The sequence below is a fragment of the Orcinus orca genome, chromosome 13 (genome assembly GCF_937001465.1).
Source record: "Orcinus orca chromosome 13, mOrcOrc1.1, whole genome shotgun sequence".
NCBI lineage: Eukaryota > Metazoa > Chordata > Mammalia > Artiodactyla > Delphinidae > Orcinus > Orcinus orca.
Genome location: NC_064571.1, coordinates 14,435,996 through 14,461,394, shown reverse-complemented (window position 1 = coordinate 14,461,394; position 25,399 = coordinate 14,435,996). Strand labels below are relative to the sequence as shown.

The following is a 25,399-nucleotide window of genomic DNA, read 5'->3' as shown; positions in this document are numbered from 1 at the left end:
CATTCAGCGTCCATTTAGGATGAGCACCCATTTGCTACGAGCGTGGTGACAATCACCTGATGTGTGATAACCTAGCGTGTAATAACGGATGACATGCAGGCCTCGTTTTACAAAGTGCTTTCAGGATGAATTAGTGCCTCAAGGGATCCTGGTGACGATGCTGTGACGTAGGAAGGCCTGAATTGAAGAAGCTGAGGCCTAGAGAGTTATGTGGCAGAGCCAGGAGCCACGCCCACAGGGTCTCCCCACATCCTCGTGCTGCCTTGGTCCTGTCACCCGGGCGTGCCCCCGATCAGGAAGCAGGCTTGCTTGTCACTGGAGACCCAGTTTAGACAGAGGGACTATTTTCAGGTAAAGGAAGAGCAGATGGGGAGGCTGGGAGAACAGGGCTTGTGGGTCTGGGGTAGAGGCACGCTGGGGCCAGGCTTGCCTGGGAAGGGCCTGGAGACCTCCCTCTGCAGGGAGGGCAACATGGGAGTTGCAGTTCCTGTGCCTCAGCGGCTCACTCAGACCGAGGCTCACCGGCCACGCTGGCCTCGGGCACCTGCTGGGCTGGGGATGCTGGACCAGGCCCTCCAGGTTTGGCCCAGGAGCAGTGGCAGTGGCCATCTCCAGCTTCCCTGTTGATGCCAGGGTTGAATGAAGCTGTCTTTGTCATCTGCCCCCTCCTACCTTGGCCTGCGCTCTCCCCTCAGCCATGCCTGACCTCCCTGGGTGGCCACACACACACACAGCTTCATGACCCTCCCCACCCTCCTGGTAGCTCTTGCTGCTGACAGAACTTCTGAGGCCGGTGCACTCAGGCTGCGCAGTTGGCGGGCGGTGAGCACAGAGTGTCCTGTGCTGGAGGACAGCCTGTGCCAACCGCACCTGTCTCTCCTGGACTCAGATCTGTGATGAAGCCGGAGGGGAAGAGGGAGAATGTGTGCCCTTCTTGGTGGAAGGCTTCAGCGATGAGACACCCGGTTCCAGGGGCCACCTGAGACCTGGCCTGCAGGGCTCTCCATTTGTCTGCTGTCCCATCCCTTCACCCACCCCTCGTGGGCAGAGAAGGGGGAGCTAAAGGAGAAAACCACACGCAAAGCCAGCTCCTGGTTCTGCCCCAACCTCGAACCAATTCCTGGAACCGCGACAATCACTTTCAAGTCTGAAGTATATTTATCTTTTATTAGATATTACAATCACTTGGTATTACATGAAAACAGCATAGAGGGGTATAATCCAGAGAAAAACAAGGTCCTCCCACCCCTTTTACTCAGCTGCCTTGTTCTCCCCAGAAGAAAAAGCAGTGTTACCAGTTCTTTATGTATCTTTCTGGAGATAGGCTAGATTACCCATTGGATATTTGATTATCGGAGCTCACCCTGCAAGGTCACATCTTGCTGAACTTTTCTACTTAGGATGAGGAAGGATCAATTTCCCGGCTTTTTTTTTTTTAATTAATTTTTATTGGAGTATAGTTGTTGTATACAATGTTGTGTTAGTTTCTGCTGTACGGCAAAGTGAATCAGTTATACATATATCTACTCCTTTTTATTTTTATTTTATTTATATTTTTGGCTTGTGGGATCTTAGTTCCCTGACCAGGGATTGAACCTGGGCCATGGCAGTGAAAGCATCGAGTCCTAACCACTGGACCACCAGGGAATTCCCCTCCACTGTTTTTTTAGATTCTGTTCCCAGATAGGTCATTACAGAGTATGTCAATTCCTCTGCTTTGAACAGTCCTTGAGAACAAGACAGGAGGTGACCAGAGAGAAACTTCCACAGGGACTCACATTCCAGCTGTCTCCCCTTCTCCACCCTCCACCCGTACCTCGTGGATGCCCAAGACAGAGGTGAAGAAGGGCAGACGGGCTTGGCCTTGTTTCTTAGAGAGGGAAGCTGAAGGGCCCAGATGCTCAGGAGACTCAAGGTCATGCAGCAAATCCGGGGCACCCCAGTTTTCCTCTACCATCACCCCACCTCCCTAACATCTTCCCTTTGTCTTGCAAGCAACCCTGAGTGCCTGAATATCTCATTGTCACAACTAGACCATGGACGTCACGAGGGCAGGGGCGAAGACTCTTCTTCTTCTGCCCTCCAAGCTGGACTCCGAGCTGGGCCCTGCGTGCTCTCAGCAGCTACCAACAATGTCACCTGAATCAAGTGAGAGAGGCAGAGGGTGTGGTGTTCCTGCAGGGGCCCCCCAAGGCCATGAAGTCTGTACCTGGACACACACACATCCCTGCCCGCCACTCTCCCTGCCCCACAGGCCCCGGGCCTCCTGACTTTTCTCTTACACAGTTGGCTCAGTTAATGCCCCTGCTCACAAGGCCAAGGCCGTGGGCTGGCTCCCCAGGGGTGGAATCATCCTGAGACAAAATATTCTGTTCCCTGCCCATGAACTGTACAGAGTGTTACAGATTACAACTGGAGGACAAAAAGAGACTGTCCCTCCGTGAAATGCAGCGCACGTTTCTCCTGCCGGAGACAGGTGACTTCCTTTGTGATCATCTCTCCTGATTCCTCCTCACGCCACCCCTGTGATCCTTGGGCTTTCTCTGGGATGAGCCCTGGTCCATCCTCCCGTCTGTCTTTCATGTAAAGGCTCACTTTGGTAAAGCAGGTCTCTCTCTGAAGGTCACAGAGTGCCCAGAGGGATTCAGTGCTCAGAAAGAAGGGTAAAAGAAGGGACAGTGGCTTCAGAAGGTATGAGCTGTGCCTGTTTAGTGATGCAGCAGGAACAAGGGGAGACTTTATTTATTTCAGAGAACAGACAGTATCTGCCACGGCTATTCTGTGAACTCAGGCTCAGCTCTAGGGTGGATGTGAGGACGCCAGCGGAGTGAGGGACTCCTGGGAGGCGGGGTGGCAGAGAGGCCCGTGGACCAGAGGGGCTGCTGACTTAAAAGGATTGGAAGGCCGTGCTGCTGGAGGGAGATAGACAGGTGGAGGTAAGGGGGCTGGAATCAGAGAGGGGATTCCTAATCATGGGCGAGGAAATGGTGAATCCAAGGTATGGCAGGTCAGGGGTCACAGAGAAGGAATCTGGAGGCTCCACCTAAAAATCAATGTACTCACAAAAGGACTCATCTGCTCCGAGAACTGCCTCCCCTTCCTGCTTCCTCATTCTGGCTCGAGGCGTCACCATCCTGATGGGCCAGGGTACTTGGTCTGGGCCCAGATCTCACCTGATTCTCACCAGGCTCCCCAGGGACCAAAGCTCTATCGTGGGATCTCAGGTCCTAGCTGCCTTCCTGGAATTCCAACCATGGCCTCCCGCCAAGTCTACCACCCTCCAGTGCCTCCCTTTCTCTGGATTTCCATCACAATGGCTGTGGGAGGTCTGGGGGAACCTGGCTGGGAGTAAGGGATGACTGCTGAATTAAATGGAATGGAATTGGTGTGTTCAACCACTGACCATTAAAAATGGTGGCCTTTCTTTCATCTAGCCATAATGACACCACTCCTCCGAGAAACTGTTACAAGGTGCTAGTAGAATCACCCACGTATATAGTAGGCCTTTGTCAATAGTATGAGCAACAGGGGCTTCCCTGGTGGCGCAGTGGTTGAGAGTCCCCCTGCCGATGCAGGGGACACGGGTTCGTGCCCCGGTCCGGGAAGATCCCACATGCCGCGGAGTGGCTGGGCCCGTGAGCCATGGCCACTGAGCCTGCGCATCTGGAGCCTGTAGTCCGCAGTGGGAGAGGCCACAAGAGTGAGAGGCCTGCGTACCGCAAAAAAAAAATATATATATATATGAGCAATTACATCACAAGGGTTCACAGCTAGTGAACATGCTCTCACTTGGCCTCTGGGCCTTCACTCTTTCATGGTTTCCCATTTGTATCACTGGCCCCTCCTTCTCTGTATATTTTTCTGGTTCCTGTTCACCTTCCTGACATCTAAACATTGGAGGGCCCAGTACTCAGTTCTTCTACCCATCTCTGTCCTTATTCACACCCAGATGACCTCATCCAGAGATTTAAGGTTCATCTCTCTATGCTGACAGCTCCTAAATTTATATCTTTAGCCCTGGCCTCTCCCTTGAACTCTAGGCTTGAACACCCAACGGCCTACTCAAGACCTTGACCTGGATGTCATAGCCATGACCATGACAGACGTGGCCAATATAATCTCCAAAAACAAACTTCTATTCGCCACTGAACCTGCTCCTGCCGCAGCCTTCTCTAGCTCAGAAAACGGCTACATGGCACCTTCATTCTTCTTGTGCTCAGACCAAAACCAGTTTAAGACTTGATGTGTTTCTTTTTTTAAAAAAATAAATTTATTTATTTATTTTTTGGCTGTGTTGGGTCTTCGTTTCTGTGCGAGGGCTTTCTCCAGTTGCGGCGAGCGGGGCCCCTCTTGATTATGGTGCGCAGGCCTCTCACTGTCGCGGCCTCTCCTGTTGCGGAGCACAGGCTCCAGATGCGCAGGCTCAGTAGTTGTGGCGCATGGGCTTAGCCGCTCCGCGGCATGTGGGATCTTCCCAGACCAGGGCTCGAACCAGTGTCCCCTGCGTTGGCAGGCAGATTCTTAACCACTGCGCCACCAGGGAAGCCCCCTTGATGTGTTTCTTTTACTCACACTCCACAGTCAATATGTCAGTAAATCCCCCTGGCTGTACCTCCAAAATACATCCACTTGCCCCTGCTGCCATATTCCTACCCACTGATGTCTTGACCACGGCCTACCAGGCTCCACGTCATCTGGCTCACTGCCACCTCCCTGCTTTCGCCTCCTGCCCCTCCCCCTCTCTGCCCGCGCCACGCTGGCCTTCTTGCTGCTCCTCAGACACCCCAGCCTGCTCCTGCCCTGAGGCCTGTGCACTGCTGTCCTTTTGGCCTGGAATTCTCTCGCCGCAGCACTCACGGAGCTGGCTCTCTCATTTCCTTCTGGTCTCCGCTCAGATGTCACCTCCTCAGTGAGCCCTCCCAGACCACCTGAATTAAGATGGCCAACTCTCCCACAGTCCACATTTTAGATCCCTCCTTTTTGTATATTTTTTAAAATTAATTAATTTATTTTTTCTGTGTTCGGTCTTCGTTTCTGTGGGAGGGCTTTCTCTAGTTGTGGCAAGCGAGGGCCACTCTTCATCGCGGTGCGCGGGCCTCTCACTATCGCGGCCTCTCTTGTTGCAGAGCACAGGCTCCAGACGCGCAGGCTCAGTAGTTGTGGCACACGGGCCTAGCTGCTCCGCGGCATGTGGGCTCTTCCCAGACCAGGGCTCGAACCCATGTCCCCTGCATTAGCAGGCAGATTCTCAACCACTGTGCCACCAGGGAAGCCCCTGTATTTTTTTTTTTTTATAGCACTTATCACCACCTGGCATATCGTGTGTGTGTGTGTGTGTGTGTGTACACATATAAAAATAAAATATTACATATTTCTTGGTTGTTTATTACCCGCCTCTCTCCTCTAGAATATAAAACTCCATGAAGGAGGAGAATTTGAACTGTGTACTGCGACTCCAGCATCTAGAACAGTGCCTGGCACAAGAGTTCCACAGTTATTAAAGTTGTTGAATGAATCAGGCTTAGAGAGGGTAAATTAGTTGCCCAAGGTCAACGAGCAAATGTAGAGACTCAGAGGGTTAAATAATTTGCCCAAGGTCACAGAGTAGGGGTTGGGGCAAGGCTGGGTCTGGAGTCCAAGTCTGAATTAACCACAAATGTAACTACTGAACTTTCTACCAAAGCCAATCACCCGGATTCGTCCAACCACCACCTTCCTGAACCGTATCCTGCCCTTCAGCCTTTCCCTAGCTTCAATCCATTCTTTCGAAAACGTAATAAAGTTTATGTTCTTTGTATAATTATAGCATAATACATGCCCAGCCTAGAAAATATTTTTTAAAAGTAGAAAATAAAAGGTACCAATTGTCCAGAATCCAGAGACCATGTGGTTGCTATGTTGTTACTTTATTCCAGTCTCTTCTAGGACATTTGTGCATAACAGAAATCATCATGAACATTGGGGCAACTCATCACAAATCCCTGGTTCTAAGCCCAACATAAAAGAAGTGAAGGCATGTAATAGGCATAGAAAGAGAGGCAGGCTTTGGATAGAAGACGCAAAGACAGGAGGTCTCCCCAGGCCGGTGACTGTCTCAACAGGAACCCTGGGGAAAGTGAGAGGTAGAGTCAGGTGGGAGGAAGGTGTGGAGAGCTATGAACAATAGCTGAGGCTGCAGAATTTGGGCTCATCAAAGGAAACCTCCAAGACTCCTGTGTGTGGAGTGGGGATACTGGAGGTAAGGAAACCCTTTACGGATAAAGGGTTCTTTTTTTTTTTTAAACATCTTTATTGGCGTATAATTGCTTTACAATGTTGTGTTAGTTGCTGCTATATAACAAAGTGAATCAGCTATACGTATACATATATCCCTATATCCCCTCCCTCTTGCGTCTCCCTCCCACCCTCCCTATCCCACCCCTCGAGGTGGACACAAAGCACAGAGCTGATCTCCTGTGCTATGCAGCTGTTTCCCACTAGCTATCTATTTTACATTTGGTAGTGTATATAGGTCCATGCCACTCTCTCACTTATCCCATCTTACCCTTCCCTCTCCCCGTGTCCTCAAGTCCTTTCCCTATGCCTGCGTCTTTATTCCTGTCCTGCCCCTAGGTTCATCAGAACCTTTTTTTTTTTTTTAGATTCCATATATATGTGTTAGCATACGGTATTTGTTTTTCTCTTTCTGACTTACTTCACTCTGTATGACAGACTCTAGGTCCATCCACCTCACTACAAATAACTCAATTTCGTTTCTTTTTATGGCTGAGTAATATTCCATTGTATATATGTGTCACATCTTCTTGGATAAAGGGTTCTTATCAGAGATAATTCAGAGCAGAGGCAATCGAACTGAATGTGGACGTCATAAGAAAGGGAGGAGTCAGGGATCACTCCCAAGGTGAGTGGCTGAGTGACTGGGTAACAAGTGGTGGTCTTCTCAAGACTCAGAAAGAGGGAAGGGGACCTGGTGGATGTAAATTCGGATGCTGAGAATTGGCAGGGAGCAGTTCTACCAGCTGCAAGGTCCTAAGAGGGATGGTAAACACAGAAGTTTCCCTGAGAAGGGGAGACTGGTGAGGGTAACAAAAGGTACAGAAGTGAGTAAGACACTCTCAGGCCAAGACCCTCCAAAGACACTGCCCACCAGACCGAACTTGCACTCCCTCACCTGGTCTGAAGGGCCCACCACACTCCAGGCCTACTTGCCTCCTCCTGCCTTCCTTCTGCCTCTGCTCAGGAAGACCCTCCACTCCCGATGGACCGGCCCTTTCTCCAGCACTAACCGTGCGGCCGCACCACTTAGCTCACCCCTGTGTGCTGGGTTGCAATCTGCTCTGATGGGCTCCTGTGTCTCGCTCCCCAGCTGCACTCAGCTCCGGGGCCTCCTCGCCATGTGTGCCTGGAACCATAGCCACGGGCACCCAGCAAAACCTCCACAAACGCCCCTCAGCTTGACATCCCTCTTCCCCTCTTCTCCCACCATCCAATCCCCGACTTGGTCAATTTCACTCCCAGCCGGTGGCCAAGCTTGACCCAGAGAGTTGCATGTAACCTTCGGGTATTTGTGTCAAACATTGTGGACTGGAGTGGACTTAGCCGTGTAAGGCTGGTTTCTCCTCCAACAACTGCTCAGGCCAGCGAATCCCTGGCGGGTCGGGCGGGGAAGGCTCCTGTTAAAATGCTGATTCTGGTTTTGTGGCCTGGGTGGGCCCAAGATCCTGTGTTTCTAACAAGCCCCCAGGTGATACTGATGGACTATACTTTGAGTAACAAGGACCTGGGTGCCTTTGGGTGGTCAGTTTAATCCCTCTGGCTCCAGTTTTCTCATCCACCAAATAGGGCTCTGACCACTTCACTGGGTTGCCACAGGGTCAAATGAGTTCGTGTTTGTGAAAATAAAACACAAACCAGAGGTAGGGAACAAATGTCAGATGTCACCATCATGTCTTGCTGCCGGGATGAATGTGATAAAATACACAAAAGGCCTCAGCGGGTGTGCAGTGGATGTTGGTTGCTCCTTCTCCAGAGGCTGCAATGCATAATGGTCTGATGCCAGGCAGAGAGACCAGATCGTTCCCAACTTTCAGGCAAGTAAGGAATCCCTCTGGGCTGGGGTGTGGTCAGGAGGATGGAAAGGAGGGAATTGATAGGTGTACATGGTTCCACGAGCCCAGGGCCACAACACAGCTGAGAAAATGCAGGCCTGGGCCTCTCCAAGGGGAACCCACCTCTGACCCCCCAAAGCAAACTCCATCCCTATAAACCAGTGAGAGCTCCCATGCTCTGTCCTATGAGCCCCGTCAACTCAGCTCCCAGGTCTGCTCCTGGCTCACGACGTCAATTCTTATGCTTGCCCTGCTTGTTGACCCCTCTTACCCTGGTGATCTGACATAGACCTTGACCATATCTCTGCCTCCTCCCATCTCCCCTGCCCTCACCCCCTTGTCCCCCGCACGGTCACACACCACTTTTATTTATTTATTATTATTTTTTGGCTGCGTTGGGTCTTCGTTGCTGCGCACAGGCTTTCTCTAGTTGTGGCGAGCGGGGGCTACTTTTCGTTGCGGTGCATGGACTTCTCATTGCGGTGGCTTCTCTTGGTGCAGAGCACGGTTCTAGGCGCACGGGCTCCAGCAGTTGTGGCTCGTGGGCTCTAGAGCGCAGGCTCAGTAGTTGTGGTGCATGGGCTTAGTTGCTCCGCGGCATGTGGGATCTTCCCGGACCAGGGATCGAACCCGTGTCCCCTGCATTGGCAGGCAGGTTCTTAACCACTGCGCCACCAGGGAAGCACCACACACCATTTTTTTTTTTTTTTTTTTTTTTTTTTTTTTTTTGCGGTACGCGGACCTCTCACCGTTGCGGCCTCTCCCATCGCGGAGCACAGGCTCCAGACACGCAGGCCCAGCGGCCATGGCCCACGGGCCCAGCCGCTCCGCGGCACGTGGGATCCTCCCGGACCGGGGCACGAACCCGTGTCCCCTACATCGGCAGGCGGACTCTCAACCACTGCGCCACGAGGGAAGCCCCACACACCACTTTTGATGTTTATAATGGACTTCTATACTGACGCCAGCCTCTTCCAGGTGGGGACCCATTCTGCCTGGTCTGTGTGACAGGTCACATACCCACTGCGTCTCACAGCTATTTACAATGTGACGAGTGTGAAAGCCACTAGCAGCAGCGGGTGACTCCGCTGTGGGGATTAACTGTGCCAAGGGAGAGGCAGGAGTGGAAAATAGATCCTAGGTTTCAAGCCTGGAAGAACGATGAGGTCAGTTTGGAGCGTTGAACTCTGGGGCCAGCATTGGTCTGACAGCAACGTGGAACTTTCCCTCAAGCAGGTGGATGTGTGGGTCTAGAGTCACCAGAAAGGTCAGGCGGGGCGGGGGGCTTTGGAGGCAACCACATAGATGGAATGGCTGAATCTGTGTAGAGAGAAAAGAGCAGAAGACTGAGGATTAGACATCTGGAAACATCTCTGTCCACCCATGAAGCAAAAATAATTCTCAGGAGGGAATTCCCTGGCGGTCCAGTGGTTAGGATTCCATGCTCCCAGTATAGCGGGCATGGATTCGCTCCCTGGTCAGGGAACTAAGATCCCACACGCCTCGTGGCATGGCCAAATAATAATTTCCAGGAGAAGGAATCACTCTAGCCAGATCCTCAGATCCCCAGTGGCTTCCCTGCTGGCCTATCATGGGGTGGGGTATAGGGCGCCCGGCCAGGAGGGCAGCTAGTCTGGGCCTCACTTTCATAATGGGTCTCAAATTTAGACTCTTGATGTTATTTCCAAATAGGATTATATATACAGTCACAGAGAGGCCCTGAGAGAAATGAAAAAAAAGACATTTATCAGATTTAAATGTGTGGCTTACTGACTGGACTTGCTGCACAATGGAGTCATATTTCATTAAAATTCTGTGAATCACACAATTATATTTTATTGTATCTCTTATGTTAAAGTACTAGTTACAGGTGAACATTTAAAATATACCATAATTTGGTCATTCTAACCTGGCATGCTTTATTGTGTGATAAAGGATCTCCCTAATTCGAAGCAGGCAGGACTGTCTTTGCTGCTGTTTCTAACCCGAAGAGCCAGAAATCCAGCTCCTGGCCTGCAGGGGCTTTACTGTCCAGCCTGAGTTACCAGCTGATGTCTTCAGCTGCTTCTCAAGTCAATCTGTCTTAGAGTCCGGATTCACCCGGACTCAGAATATTTTTCCTTTAACTCCACTTCCCACCTCAACCTTAAATTACCCTTAAATTAAAAAAAAATTATTCAAAAGAGCTTTACTTTTTAAAATTTAGCTTACTAACTGTGCTTGTGCTCTGTCCTTCAACACTTCCCCAATTTTCTGCTCCTCGGTAAGGAAAGCACGCTTGATCCTGTCAGACTTGAAACCACTGTAAGCCCTGCTGACATACTTTTTCATTTTAGGCAACCTCAAAAGAAGTTTAGGTCTCAGAGCACGAACTTCTCGAAGTCAGCCTGGGCACATGTCACTGGCAGATCTGGTGCTTTCCTAACCTTTTTGGTATAAAGGTAAACAATTCTATTACCAGGAGTAATAGTTTTGTAGGATAGCCTATATGTCAAATGCCAGACCCTTCTAAATGCCTCTAGACACTGTCTCCAGAAAAAAAAATTTATTTTTAATTGTGGTGAAATACATGTAACGTAAAATTTACCATCTTAGCCGTTTTTAAAGTGTACACTTCCGTAGTGTTAAGTGCATTCACATTGTTATGCAACTAATTTCCAGAACTCTTTTCATCTTGCAAAACTGAAATTCAGTACCCGTTGAACAACAGCTCCCCTTTCTCCCCTCCCCCCAGTCCCTGGCAACCACCATTCTTCTCTGTCTCTATGAAGTTGACTACTCCAGGAACCTCATATAAATGGAATCATACATTTGTGTAACAGGCTTATAACACTTAGCATAATGTCTTCAGGATTCATCCATGTTGTAGCATGTGTCAGAATTTCCTTCCATTGTAACGCTGAGTAATATTCCATTGCAGGCATGAACACATCATATTTTGTTTATCCATCAGCGGACACTTGGGTTGCTTCCATCTTTTGACTCTTGTGAACAATGCTGCTATGAACATGGATGCACAGATATCTTTTCAAGACTCTGCTTTCAATTCTTTTGGATATACACCCAGAAGTGGAATTGCTGTATCATATGCTAATTCTATTTTAAATAATTTGAGGAACCACATACTGCTTTTTATAGTGGATGCACTATTTTATATTCCCATCAACAGCGTACAGGGATTCCAATTTCTCCACACCCTCAACGACACTTACTTTGTTTTGTTTTATTTCATTTTAATATTTATTTATTTATTTATTTTTGGCCATACTGCGAGGCATGTGGGATCTTAGTTCCCTGACCAGAGATCAAACGTGGGATCTTGGCAGTGAAAGTGCGGAGCCCTAACCACTGGACCACCAGGGAATTCCTGTTTTGTTTTGTTTTAATAGTAGCCATCCTAATGGCTATGAAGTGGTATCTCACTGTGATTTTGGTCTGCATTTCCCTAATCACATCCCCAGTGATACTGAGCATCTTTTCATGTGTTTATTAGTCATTTGTATATCGCCTTTGAAAAAATGGTTTATTCAAGTCCTAGGTCCATTTTTTAATGGAGTTGTTGGTTCTATTTTTTTGTCAAATTGTAGTTCTTTATTTAAATTTTTGAATTGAATTTTATTTATTTTTTTATACAGCAGGTTCTTATTAGTCATCAATTTTATACACATCAGAGTATACATGTCAATCCCAGTCTCCCAATTCATCACACCACCCCCCCACCCCCCGCCGCTTTCCCCGCTTGGTGTCCATACGTTTGTTCTCTACATCTGTGTCTCATTTTCAGCCCTGCAAACTGGTTCATCTGTACCATTTTTCTAGGTTCCACATATATGCGTTAATAAATGATATTTGTTTTTCTCTTTCTGACTTACTTCACTCTGTATGACAGTCTCCAGATCCATCCACGTCTCTACAAACGACCCAATTTTGTTCCTTTTTATGACTACTATTCCCTTGTACATATGTACCACAACTTCTTTATCCATTCGTCTGTCGATGGGCATTTAGGTTACTTCCATGACCCGGCTATTGTAAATAGTGCTGCAATGAACATTGGGGTGCATGTGTCTTTTTGAATTATGGTTTTCTCTGGGTATATGCCCAGTAGTGGGATTGCTGGATCATATGGCAATTCTATTTTTAGTTTTTTAAGGAACCTCCATACTGTTCTCCATAGTGGTTGTATCAATTTACATTCCCACCAACAGTGAAAGAGGGTTCCCTTTTCTCCACACCCTGTCCAGCATTTGTTGTGTGTAGATTTTCTGATTATGCCCTTTCTAACTGGTGTGAGGTGATATCTCATTGTAGTTTTGATTTGCATTTCTCTAATAATTAGTGATGTTGAGCAGCTTTTCATGTGCTTCTTGGCCATCTATGTGTCTTCTTTGGAGAAATATCTATTTGGGTCTTCTGCCCATTTTTGGATTGGGTTGTTTGTTTTTTTAATATTGAGCTGCATGAGCTGTTTATATATTTTGGAGATTAATCCTTTGTCCATTGATTCATTTGCAAATGTTTTCTCCCATACTGAGGGTTGTCTTTTCGTCTTGTTTATGGTTTCCTTTGCTGTGCAAAAGCTTTGAAGTTTCATTAGGCCCCATTTGTTTATTTTTGTTTTTATTTCCATTACTCTAGGAGGTGGATCGAAAAAGATCTTGCTGTGATATATGTCGTAGAGTGTTCTTCCTATGTTTTCCTCTAAGAGTTTTATAGTGTCCAGTCTTACATTTAGGTCTCTAATCCATTTTGAGTTTCTTTTTGTGTATGGTGTTAGGGAGTGTTCTAATTTCATTCTTTTACATGTAGCTGTCCAGTTTTCCCAGCACCACTTATTGAAGAGACTGTCTATTCTCCATTGTATATCCTTGCCTCCTTTGTCATAGATTACTTGACCATACGTGCGTGGGCTTATTTCTGGGCTTTCTATCTTGTTCCATTGATCTATGTTTCTGTTTTTGTGCCAGTACCATATTGTCTTGATTACTGTAGCTTTATAGTATAGCCTGAAGTCAGGGAGTCTGATTCCTCCAGCTCTGTTTTTCTCCCTCAAGACTGCTTTGGCTATTTGGGGTCTTTTGTGTCTCCATACAAATTTTAAGATTTTTTGGTTCTAGTTCTGTAAAAAATGCCATTGGTAATTTGATAGGGATTGCACTGAATCTGTAGATTGCTTTGGGTAGCATAGTCATTTTCACAATAGCGATTCTTCCAATCCTAGAACATGGTATATCTCTCCATCTGTTGGTATTATCTTTAATTTCTTTCATCAGTGTCTTATAGTTTTCTGCATGCAGGTCTTTTTGTCTCCCTAGGTAGGTTTATTCCTAGGTATTTTATTCTTTTTGTTGCAATGGTAAATGGGGTGTTTCCTTAATTTCTCTTTCAGATTTCTCATCATTAGTGTATAAGAATGCAAGAGATTTCTGTACATTAATTTTGTATCCTGCAACTTTACCAGATTCATTGATTAGCTCTAGTAGTTTTTTGGTGGCATCTTTAGGATTCTCTATGTATAGTATCATGTCATCTGCAAACAATGACAGTTTTACTTCTTTTTTTCCAATTTGTATTCCTTTCCTTTCTTTTTCTTCTCTGATTGCCGTGGCTAGGACTTCCAAAACTATGTTGAATAATAGTGGCGAGAGTGGACATCCTTGTCTTGTTCCTGATCTTAGAGGAAATGCTTTCAGTTTTTCACCATTGAGAATGATGCTTGCTGTGGGTTTGTCATATATGACAAACCTTCATTATGTTGAGGTAGGTTCCCTCTATGCCCACTTTCTGGAGAGTTTTTATCATAAATGGGTGTTGAATTTTGTCCAAAGCTTTTTCTGCATCTATTGAGATGATCATATGGTTTTTCTTCTTCTATTTGTTAATATGGTGTATCACATTGACTGATTTGCATATATTGAAGAATCCTTGCATCCCTCGGATAAATCCCACTTGATCATGGTGTATGATCCTTTTAATGTGTTGTTGGATTCTGTTTGCTGGTATTTTGTTGAGGATTTTTGCATCTATATTCATCAGTGAGATTGGTCTGTAGTTTTCTTTTTTTGTAGTGTCTTTGGCTTTGGTATCAGGGTGATGGTGGTCTCATAGAATGAGTTTGGAAGTGTGCCTTCCTCCACAATTTTTTGGAAGAGTTTGAGAAGGATAGGTGTTAGCTCTTATCTAAATGTTTGATAGAATTCACCTGTGAAGCCATCTGGTCCTGGACTTTTGTTTGTTGGAAGTTGTTTTTTTTTTTTTTTTTTGCAGTACGCAGGCCTCTCACTGTTGTGGCCTCTCCCGTTGCGGAGCACAGGCTCCGGATGCACAGGCTCAGCAGCCATGGCTCACGGGCCCAGCCGCTCCACGGCACATGGGATCTTCCCAGACTGGGGCACGAACCCGTGTCCCCTGCATTGGCAGACGGACTCTCAACCATGTGCCACCAGGGAAGCCCTTGTTGGAAGATTTTTAATCACAGTTTCAATTTCATTACCTGTGATTGGTCTGTTCATATTTTCTATTTCTTCCTGGTTCAGACTTGGAAGGTTATACCTTTGTAAGAATTTGTCCATTTCTTCCACGTTGTCCATTTTATTGGCATAGAGTTGGTTGTAGTAGTCTCTTAGGATGCTTTGTATTTCTGCAGTGTCTGTTGTAACTTCTTTTTCATTTCTAATTTTATTGATTTGAGTCCTCTCCCTCTTTTTCTTGATGAGTCTGGCTAATGGTTTATCAATTTTGTTTATCTTCTCAAAGAACCTTCTTTTAGTTTTATTGATCTTTGCCATTGTTTTCTTTGTTTCTATTTCATTTATTTCTGCTCTGATCTTTATGATTTCTTTCCTTCTGCTAACTTTGGGTTTTGTTTGTTCTTCTTTCTCTAGTTCCTTTAGGTGTAAGGTTAGATTGTTTACTTGAGGTTTTTCTTGTTTCTTGAGGTAGGCTTGTATAGCTATGAACTTCCCTCTTAGAACTGCTTTTGTTGCATCCCATAGGTTTTGGATCATCGTGTTTTCATTGTCATTTGTCTCTAGGTAGTTTTTGATTTCCTCTTTGATTTCTTCAGTGATTTCTTGGTTACTTAGTAACGTATTGTTTAGCCTCCATGTGTTTGTGTTTTTTACGTTTTTTCCCTGTAATTCATTTCTAATCTCATAGCCTTGCGGTCAGAAAAGATGCTTGATACGATTTCAATTTTCTTAAATTTACTGAGGCTTGATTTGTGACCCAAGATGTGATTTATCCTGCAGAATGTTCCGTGCGCACTTGAGAAGAAAGTGTAGTCTGCTGTTTTTGGATGGAATGTCCTATATATATCAATTAAATCTATCTGGTCTATTGTGTCATTTAAAGCTTCTGTTTCCTTATTTATTTTCATTTTGGATGATCTGTCCATTGGTGTAAGTGAGGTGTTAAAGTCCCCCACTATTATTGTGTTACTGTCGATTTCCTCTTTTATAGCTGTTAGCAGTTGCCTTATGTATTGAGGTGCTCCTATGTTGGGTGCATATATATTTATAATTGTTCTAGCTTCTTCTTGGATTGATCCCCTGATCATTATGTAGTGTCCTTCCTTGTCTCTTGTAACATTCTTTATTTTAAAGTCTATTTTATCTGCTATGAGTATTGTAACTCCAGCTTTCTTTTGATTTCCATTTGCATGGAATATCTTTTGCCATTCCCTCACTTTCAGTCTGAATGTGTCCCTAGGTCTGAAGTGGGTCTCTTGTAGACAGCATATATATGGGTCTTGTTTTTGTATCCATTCAGCAAGCCTGTGTCTTTTGGTTGGAGCATTTAATCCATTCACGTTTAGGGTAATTATCGGTATGTATGTTCCTATGATCATTTTCTTAATTGTTTGGGGTTTGTTTTCGTAGGTCCTTTTCTTCTCTTGTGTTTCCCACTTAGAGAAGTCCCTTTAGCATTTGTTGTAGAGCTGGTTTGGTGGTGCTGTATTCTCTTAGCTTTTGCCTGTCTGTAAAGCTTTTGATTTCTCCATCGAATCTGAATGAGATCCTTGCTGGGTAGAGTAATCTTGGTTGCAGATTCTTCCCTTTCATCACTTTCAGTATATCATGCCATTCACTTCTGGCTTGTAGAGTTTCTGCTGAGAAATCAGCTGTTACCCTTATGGGAGTTCCCTTGTATGCTCTTTGTTGTTTTTCCCTTGCTGCTTTTCATAATTTTTCTTTGTCTTTAATTTTTGCCAATTTGATTACAACATGTCTTGGCGTGTTTCTCCTTGGGTTTATCCTGTATGCGACTCTCTGTGTTTCCTGGACTTGGATGGCTATTTCCTTCCCATGTTAGGGAAGTTTTCAACCATAATCTCTTCAAATATTTTCTCAGGTCCTTTCTCTCTCTCTTCTCCTTCTGGGACCCCTATAATGCAAATGTTGTTGCATTTAATGTTGTCCCAGAGGTCTCTTAGGCTGTCTTCATTCTTTTTTTTTTTTTTTTTTTTTGCGGTACACAGGCCTCTCACTGCTGTGGCCTCTCCCGCTGCAGAGCACAGGCTCCGGATGCACAGGCCCAGCGGCCATGGCTCGTGGGTCCAACCACTCCGCAGCATGTGGGATCCTCCCAGACCGGGGCATGAACCCATGTACCCTGAATCGGCAGGTGAACTCTCAACCACTGCGCCACCAGGGAAGCCCTGTCTTCATTCTTTTCATTCTTTTTTCTTTTTCTGTTCCACAGCAGTGAATTCCTTCCAGGTCATTTATCTGTTATTCTGCCTCAGTTATTCTGCTATTGATTCCTTCTAGTGTAGTTTTCATTTCAGTTATTGTATTGTTCATCTCTGTTTGTTTGTTCTTTAATTTTTCTAGGTCTTTGTTAAACATTTCTTGCATCTTCTTGATCTTTGCCTCCATTCTTTTTCCGAGGTCTTGGATCATCTTCACTATCATTATTCTGAATTCTTTTTCTGGAAGGTTGCCTATCTCCACTTCATTTAGTTGTTTTTCTGGGGTTTTATCTTGTTCCTTCATGTGGTACGTAGCCCTCTGCCTTTTCATCTTGTCTATCTTTCTGTGAATGTGGTTTTTGTTCCACAGACTGCAAGATTGTCATTCTTCTTGCTTCTCTGTAGTTCTTTATATACTGGATACCAACCCTTTATCAGATACCTGATTCGCAAATATTTTCTCCCATTCCATGGGTTGCTTTTTCATTCTGTTGACTGTGTCTTTAATAAACAGAAATTTTAAATTTTGGTGTAGTCTAATTTATATATATTTTACTTTTGTTGTCTGTGTATTTGCTGTTACATCTAAGCAATCATTATCAAATCCAACATCATGAAGTTTTACCCTCTGTTTTCTTCTAAGAGTCTTATAGTTTCAGCTTTTACATTTAGGTCTTTCATCCATTTTCAGTTAATTTTTTTAATATCATATAAGGTAAGGCTCTTTTGTTTTAAAAGCAAACTTTTTTTTCCTGATTATAAACTTCATGTTCATTGTAGAAAACTTAGAAAAGCATAAGCAAAATAAAAAACATCCCTAGTCAGTGATGTGCTGATAAAACTGCTTGATTTACAGTGTTTGCCAATTTTTGTGGTATAAATACTCCCACCATGGTCAATTTCAACCAACTTCAAAATGCAGAGTAGGAAAGAGATGTGCACAACTGGCTGTCACACCACTGCCACTAATCCACCACCTGGCCATAGCCATAGCTCAAGTACATGGGAGTCACTCATAGCTATACAGTGGCCTTACCCACTTTCATTGCAGCTGGGAGTTCATGTGACCTAATGACTTAGTGCTGGCCAATGAGATTGAGAGGAAGCCTTTTTAGGGGAATTTGGGAAAAATTCTCTGATAAATTTAAGAAGCATGCTAATGAGGCCCTTCTCTGCCTCCCCTTTGTTCCCTTGTTTCCTGCCTTTGGATATGATATCTTATGTGATGCTTGGAGCTAATGGAGCCACGTTGCGACTATGAGGAGAAGACCATGACAATTTTAGAGATACCAACTCAGCACCTGGACTTTGTGGAACTACTGAAGTAAATCTTGGAAATGTCCATGTTCAGATTTCTTGTATAAATAACAGATATTTTTTCTGGTTAAGCCAGGAATAAGCATCCTCTTTGAGGGCCAGATAATAAATATTTTAAGCTTTGCAGCCCATACATTGTCTCTCACAACAACTCAACTTGACTGTTATAGCATGAACACAGTGATAGACAACGTGTAAAGGAATGAGCATGGATGTGTTCCAATAAGACTTTATTAGGGACACTGAAATTTGGATTTCATAAAATCTTAACATGTCACAAAGTCTTACTCTTCTTTTGACTTTTGCTCAATAATTCAAAAGTTTAAAAACCATTCTTAGCTCTTGCACTCTACAAAAACAGGTGAAGTCTAGATTTGGCCTGCAGACCATAGTTTGCTCACCCCTGGGTTAAGCCCCACTAGTTGGGTATTCTGTTACTGCAACTAAAAGCAGTCCTAGTCCTAGTTTTTTTTTTTTTTAATTTATTTTTGGCTGTGTTGGGTTTTCATCGCTGCCCACGGGCTTTCTCTAGTTGCGGCGAGCGGGGGCTACTCTTCGTTGCGGTGTGTGGGCTTCTCATTGCGGTGGCTTCTCTTATTGTGGAGCATGGGCTCCGGTAGCTGTGGCTCAAGGGTTCTAGAGTGCAGGCTCAGTAGTTGTGGTGCACGGGCTTAGTTGCTCCTCGGCATGTGGGATCTTCCCAGACCAAGGCTTGACCCCGTGTCCCCTGCATTGGCTGTCGGATTCTTAACCACTGCACCACCAGGGAAGCCCCCTAGTCCTAGTTTTTAAAGGACTGTCCTTAAACACACACGTAGTGAGCCTCATCCACTTTTAATCACAGAGGAGTCAGAGATGCGGAGCTTGTTTCCCCCTTAGTTGGTTTTCCCTAACGTTAATCAACACACACCAAAAACACATTGAACATGTTGAGACCGGGATAACATAATTTGGAGCATAAACTGGGACTGGGATATGCATGAGTGTCTCTGGCAGCTCATTTGCCTGAGTGATTGAGCAGACTTCTGGGAAAACTCTCATCCCTAAATACCACTAAGTTACTAACTCATGACCATCTTGGCCCACTAAAAAAAAACTCTGGTCAAGGGAGGAGAGGGGCACAGTGTGTCTCAGACTAGAAATAAAAAAATAGAAAAAACTTTTTATTTTTCAAATTTGTGTGGCCATAAGTAGCTTTAGGGCCCTCCAGTGAACATCACACAGTAGGGATGAACTAGGTTTTTCCTCATCCTGCAATAGAACATTCTGCTGTGTTAGCATCACAAAGTGCCAGCATCTCCCAGAGCCTAGTGGTCCCAGAAGATACCTGGTGGGGGACTCAGAACAGTCCTCATGCCAGAGAGGAGCCCGTGGATTCCCAAGTCTTTGTGAGCCACCCGGAAAGACTTCCGGAAAGTCTTGACGACCACTTTGCAGGGACTGGTGTTGCACAGCTAGTGTGTAAGAGAGAACCAGGTTCAGGCACAAGGGGTGGGCCTTGGCCTTCTTACTCAAGTCAGTGTTTCTCCCTTGGCCTTCCTTTTCAGTGCCCTCTCAGAGACCTCCCCAGTGTCCCTCTGCCTGCCCCAGGTTGTGTGCATAAACTAACTTCTCCCTCATCGAATCCAGCAGCAGCAGAGAATCACAAGTTTCCTGTGGACACTCAGCTCCTACCTCAGGAGATGTGAGGGGATTTTTCTCTCCTGTCCTCTCCCTCTGACTTCTGCCTTCATGACTGACCAACAAGATGGGGGAAATAGAAAGATCCCCAGATTTCAACCTGTTATTTTCTATCTGTAAGTAGATCCTAAAGAACTATGGGTCTCGAGCCCCTTTCTTAGGGACTCTCCTTGCCCATCTCCATAACTACGGGAGTTGCCATGTTACTAAAACATGACTCCGCCTCCTGCCACATTATTGGTCCTGGTTGGGACAAGGGTCTACTCCCAGGCCAATCGTGGTGCTCTGCTCTCCTTGGCAAAATTAGTTGGTCTAGAAGGGGCACCTGACGGATGCTTAGTTCCCCAGGGTTTTTGAGATAAGGTTTGAGAGAATCAAATGTATTTCTTTACATAAATTTAAAACAACCAAAAGTCGGCAGAAATCAATTAATATTTCCCTCCTGAAATCCACTAAAACGGCAGTGGAGGAATTTGTAAAATGGTATAAAGGAACAAGGACACAGGGAACATGAGAGGAGACATAGCAACAGAATTTTGGAAGCTGGAGAGCAGATGGTTGAATGATAACTGAATCAGAAGACCTGAGAAAGCTGAGTCCCAAACTGGCTGTGGGAAAAGCCAAGAGACAATCCCCAAAAAGCCTGAGATTGGAGGCGCCAGGTACCACTCACTCAAAGTAAGGTGGTCTTAAAAACGGGAGGACTGATTAAATGTCTATTGAAGAAGCAATCAGACCACCAACCCTCCCCCAGCAGTCCTTAGTGAGTTCCCGTCCCTCCTCCTACCCCAGCAGAAGATACTAAGACTTCCACTAGGAAAGGGTAAAACAGGTTTTCTGGACTGCGACACCTCAGTCACCGTTGAGGGCATAGGTGTCCTATGGGAGACAGGAGGTTTAAGGAGGGACATTCTACATACTAAATGAGGAGACCATCTGTCTTCCACCATTTTTCTTTTTTCTTTTGGCCTGGCCATGCAGCATGTGGGATCTTAGTTCCCTGACCAGGATAGAACCCACGTCCCCTGCAGTGGAAGCGCAGAGTCTTAACCACTGGACCGCCAGGGAAGCCCCTCTCCCCAATTTTGCAACGAGAGCTGGCAGTCAGACTTATTCCCTCTGGGCAAGAGACTGGGAGAAACTTTTCTGGGAAATTTGACCAAGCCAAGAAAGACCTATGGGTACTGTGAGAGGTTTCCCAATGAATAGGCCTCACCAGATCACTCTACAGTGAAGTCGCCAGTTGACCTGCCCCCCCTATTACGCACATGAGGCTTCCAGTTAGCTGCTCTGTGCCCCACTCTTAAATATGTGTGCAAGCAAGACGTCCCCAGGATGATGGCCGAGTGAGGCCCCAAGACCATCCTATACAGCGGGCTGAAAGAGCAGCCAGCCCATACAGACTGGATCAACTCAAAGGCACTAGGAGAAATTTCTTCAAGAGGATGAAACTGATGGAACACGCATTACATATGGACACACTGGGAGATTTATACCACTCTGGTAGGAGTCGGGAGTTTGGGATTGAATTAGCAATAACTACACTGAAAACCAAGCAAATGAAAAACAAGGCATTTAGTAACTCTGGGGATAATAGAATTGTGCAGTAAAGGGAACCTATTCTATTGGGATGATTGAGAGGGTAGGGTGAAGGGGGGAAGGATGGCAGTCAGTTCTCACCCTCTGTAGTAAGAAGTCAATACACAGTGCCTAGAACTCTTTCATGGGTTCCAAGAGCAACACCAATCGATTCTATTGAATTCTCTGCTTTTGCTTAAGGTCGTCAGAGTTCTCTTCTATTGCTTGAAACTGAAAAAATCATAGCTAAACTGTTAGCCATGTGACCTCTGGCTAGTCACTTCCCGTCATTGGGTCTCAAGCTCCCCATTCCTATAACAAGCTCCTTTTTCTTGGATTTGTACACCTTTTAACAGTCAACTTTAGGGACTTCCCTGGTGGTCCAGTGGGTAAGACTCTGAGCTCCCAATGCAAGGGGCCCGGGCTCGATCCCTGGTCAGGGAACTAGATCCTGCATGCATGCCACAACCAAGAAGCCCGCATGCCGCAACTAAAAGGTCTCGTGTGCCACAGCAAAGATCCTGTGTGCCACAACTAAGACTCGGAGCAACCTAAATAAATGAATAAATATTAAAAACAAACAAACAGTCAACTTCCTTCACGTTCTCTCTCCCCTGCTCAGCCTTCCTACCAGTATCTGTCACACCCATTTACCAAAACTAAATTTCCTTTGGGGGTGAGTGCCCTAGTCTATATTGTATCACAGTGAAAGATGTTGGGAAACAATGAATGGAGGGAACCTGCCAGGAAATTCCTGGGGGAGGGGCTGGGGGAGAAAGGAACTTGGAGTTTCTTGTATTTAGGTGTGATTCTACTGCTCCCTGATCTTGTTTTTTGTTTGTTTGTTTTGTTTTGGTGGCTCCACATGCCTAGCGGGATCTTAGTTCCCCGACCAGGGATTGAACCCAGGCCACGGCAGTGAAAGCGAGGAGTCCTAACCACTGGACCGCCAGGGAATTCCCCTGCTCCCCCATCTTGGACTTTCAGCTTGAATTGTCCACACTTCAAATTGCAAGTTGATTTATTTATGTTTTATCTCACCTACATCTTAAACAAATTGGAATCAAATTTACAAAATTAATAAAATATAGGCAAAGACAATTAAAAACTACAGACCAAAACTCAAGTAAAAAGGTCAGAGAAATGACTGTTTCAAAGGACCTGTGATGATGGGAGGAGCTTCAAGATGGCGGAAGAGTAAGACGCGGAGATCACCTTCCTCCGCACAGATACATCAGAAATACAAAGGACCTGTGATGATAAATTGATGGAATGAAGTGCTAAATTTTGTTCCAAGTTTGTTGGGACAAAATAGAAATCACATAATTTTGGAGTTACTCCATATTCGAAAAATATTTATTCACTACTGATCATTCTGGATTATATTTGGCTGCATATAACAGAAAAAAAGCTAATAACAGTAATTTTTTTTTTTTTTTTGAGGGTAAAGGAAGTCTGAAGTTGGGAAACCAGGGTTAGTCTGGCGCCTTTCTGGTCATCAAGGGCCCAAGATCCCTTATTGTTCAATACGGCCGTTCAAGCTACAGCTACCGCATTCCAGGTAGAAGTAAAGATGAAAAGAAGGGTATTTCCTTTCTATTTTAAGGAGACTTCCAGGAAACTTCATATAATACTTCCACTTACATTTTAATGTGCTGAACTTAATGACGTGAACACACCCAGCTACAAAGGAATATGGGAAAGTGTTTCAGCTGGATCGTGAAGGAATGCTGAGGTAGGCACCTTGCAATTTCTGCTACAAACACTCATTATGTGGAAGGTGCTTCCGGCCCAAAGAACTAAAGAGGAAGACAATGCAGTCCTTGTCCTTAAGGAACTCACAGATTTGGGGAAGACCCTAATAATCAACTGGATTATTATACCATTAGAAAAGAACATTTTCTAAAGATGTAAACAAAGAAATGCGGGAAGAGAAATGAGGTAGCAATGAGCTCTGTCTAGAGAGACAGGGAAGATTCATAGAGAAGGTAACAGTTGAGCTGGCCCTTAAACAGAACAGAAATACAGAGCAAAGAGAAAGCATTCCGTGTGCAGGAAGGAGCATGCACAAAGAGAAACATTAAAACAGATGGATTCTCTGGGGGGTAATTTGGATTCTTCTTGTATGTCTTTAAAATAGGGTTGTCAGAGTCCTGATAGAAGATTAGGCCAAAATAAGGTGAAAACAGGTCCCCCAAACTCCATAGAATGAAGGTTGGTCATTCTGGAGGGAATAGGAAGCCCTGGAGGTTTATAAGCAGGGATATCACGGGATCAGATCCTATGTTCAAAAAAGAACAATGGAATGAGAGAAATAATGAACCAAAAGTGGTGTGTGTGGGGGACATGGGAAGCAAAGTGACCGACTAAGGGGCAAGCTAATTGTTCAAGTGATCTGCATTAAGGGCCTGAACTAGTCAGGAGAGCACATGGGGATGAGAAGGAGGGAATGGTTTAGAGAGACCAAAGTTGACTTATCGCAGGTTGGATGTGGAGAATGAGGAAAAAGCAGAGACAACCAGAGGAGTCTCAGGTGTCTAGTTAACCCCTCAGGAGCTTCTGATTCTCAGTCTCTTCTACCTTCCTTAAAAAACAAGGTGCCACCACATGCCTGGTACTCTTCTCTGTGCTGGGAATTCACAGGTGGGCAAGACTTCCTGCCCTCATGGAACTCATGTCTTGCAGGGAGGGGTACAAATTAACCGAGCAATTTAAATACAGTGTGGGGTTAGGAACAAACATGCATCATGAGGAGGCAACTTTAAGAAGCAGAGTCTAGAGAAAATCATTGATGGATGGCAAACAAACATGGGAATCAGGGTTAGACCTGTCCATTACAGGGTAGTCACCTGGACGCTGGGCGGCACCGAGGGTTCTTTAGAAGGTCCAATGCCCACCCCCACCCCCATGCCCGGCAGCCAGTCTCTAGGGGCATATATAATAATCTACATCTTTAGTTAGTGCGGACGTTTCCTCCAAGCACCTGAGAGGAAAGTTCAAAGTTCATCTGGCCTGGAATAACTTTCTGTGATAGTGAGGGTGTGGGGAGGGAAAACTTTCTTTCGGAACTGTAGGTGGGAATGTGTAACTAGCTAGGCCTTTCTGGACGGCAACTTGGCAATAAATATAAAACACCTTGGGAATATACATTCCCTTGACCCACTGATTCTTCTAGAAATCTAACTCAAAGAAATAACTTAGGATGTAAGCAAACTGTTTATATTAGCAAAAAATTAGAAATGAACTTCTTGTCTTACCATAGAGAATTTGCCAAGCAAGTTCATCCGGTTGAATTCCATTCAGCCATTAATAGCCAATTATATTTATAATTGAACTAGAATGTACTATTTTAGTATATGGGTTACTTAAATCATGATATGCTTAAGGCAAAGAACAGATTAATGAAGTACATTACAAATATATTTGTGAAATGATACCTTGGAATAGCAACAGACTGACACCCAGAAAACCTCATAATCCGGAAGATCTAATAACTGACATTTTCTAAGTCTGATCTATGCTTGATTATTGAACTTTTACCGTATTATAAAAATTCGAAGCATGCAAAACTTGCAAGAAGAAGAGTAAAACCAAAAAACATTTGATCCCAATTCCATCACTCAGAGACAATTTGCTACTGACAGTTAGGGACCATCCTTCCAGATGTTTCTGTATACAAACATACGGATAAGAATGAGAATGAAAGCAAGTGTGTGTTTGTTCTTTTGTGTGTAGGTGAGAAACAGAAATAGTTATACGGAGAATGGAAATACCCACGATAGCATCACAAAAAATGGGATCACATTTTTCTTTTAAACAAAGTCTAATGTTTATCAGGAGAAAAAACTTGAAGGAATTCTTGAACTTCAGAAAATATTTCTTGACACCAAGATATACAGCTTCCTAAAAATAGTCCTTTTTCTTAAAAAAGGACAACATTAAGATTTTTGAGTCATTTTTAAAAACAACATTTCAATTTTAGACAATATTGATTGACTTCCAGCCAAGACCACATGAGGAAATC

General features: G+C 45.0%; 1 long non-coding RNA gene across 2 annotated transcripts in view; it reads right to left on the bottom strand.

Annotated features, from left to right (window-relative positions):
• Positions 1–5,887: 5,887 nt before the first annotated feature.
• LOC117201979 (uncharacterized) overlaps positions 5,888–25,399 on the bottom strand; it is a 72,529-nt gene continuing 53,017 nt past the window's right edge. For both annotated transcript variants that reach the window (XR_004484136.2, XR_007470727.1), the window contains one exon: positions 5,888–9,428. This is a non-coding gene — a long non-coding RNA (uncharacterized LOC117201979). The remainder of the gene's footprint in view (positions 9,429–25,399) is intronic.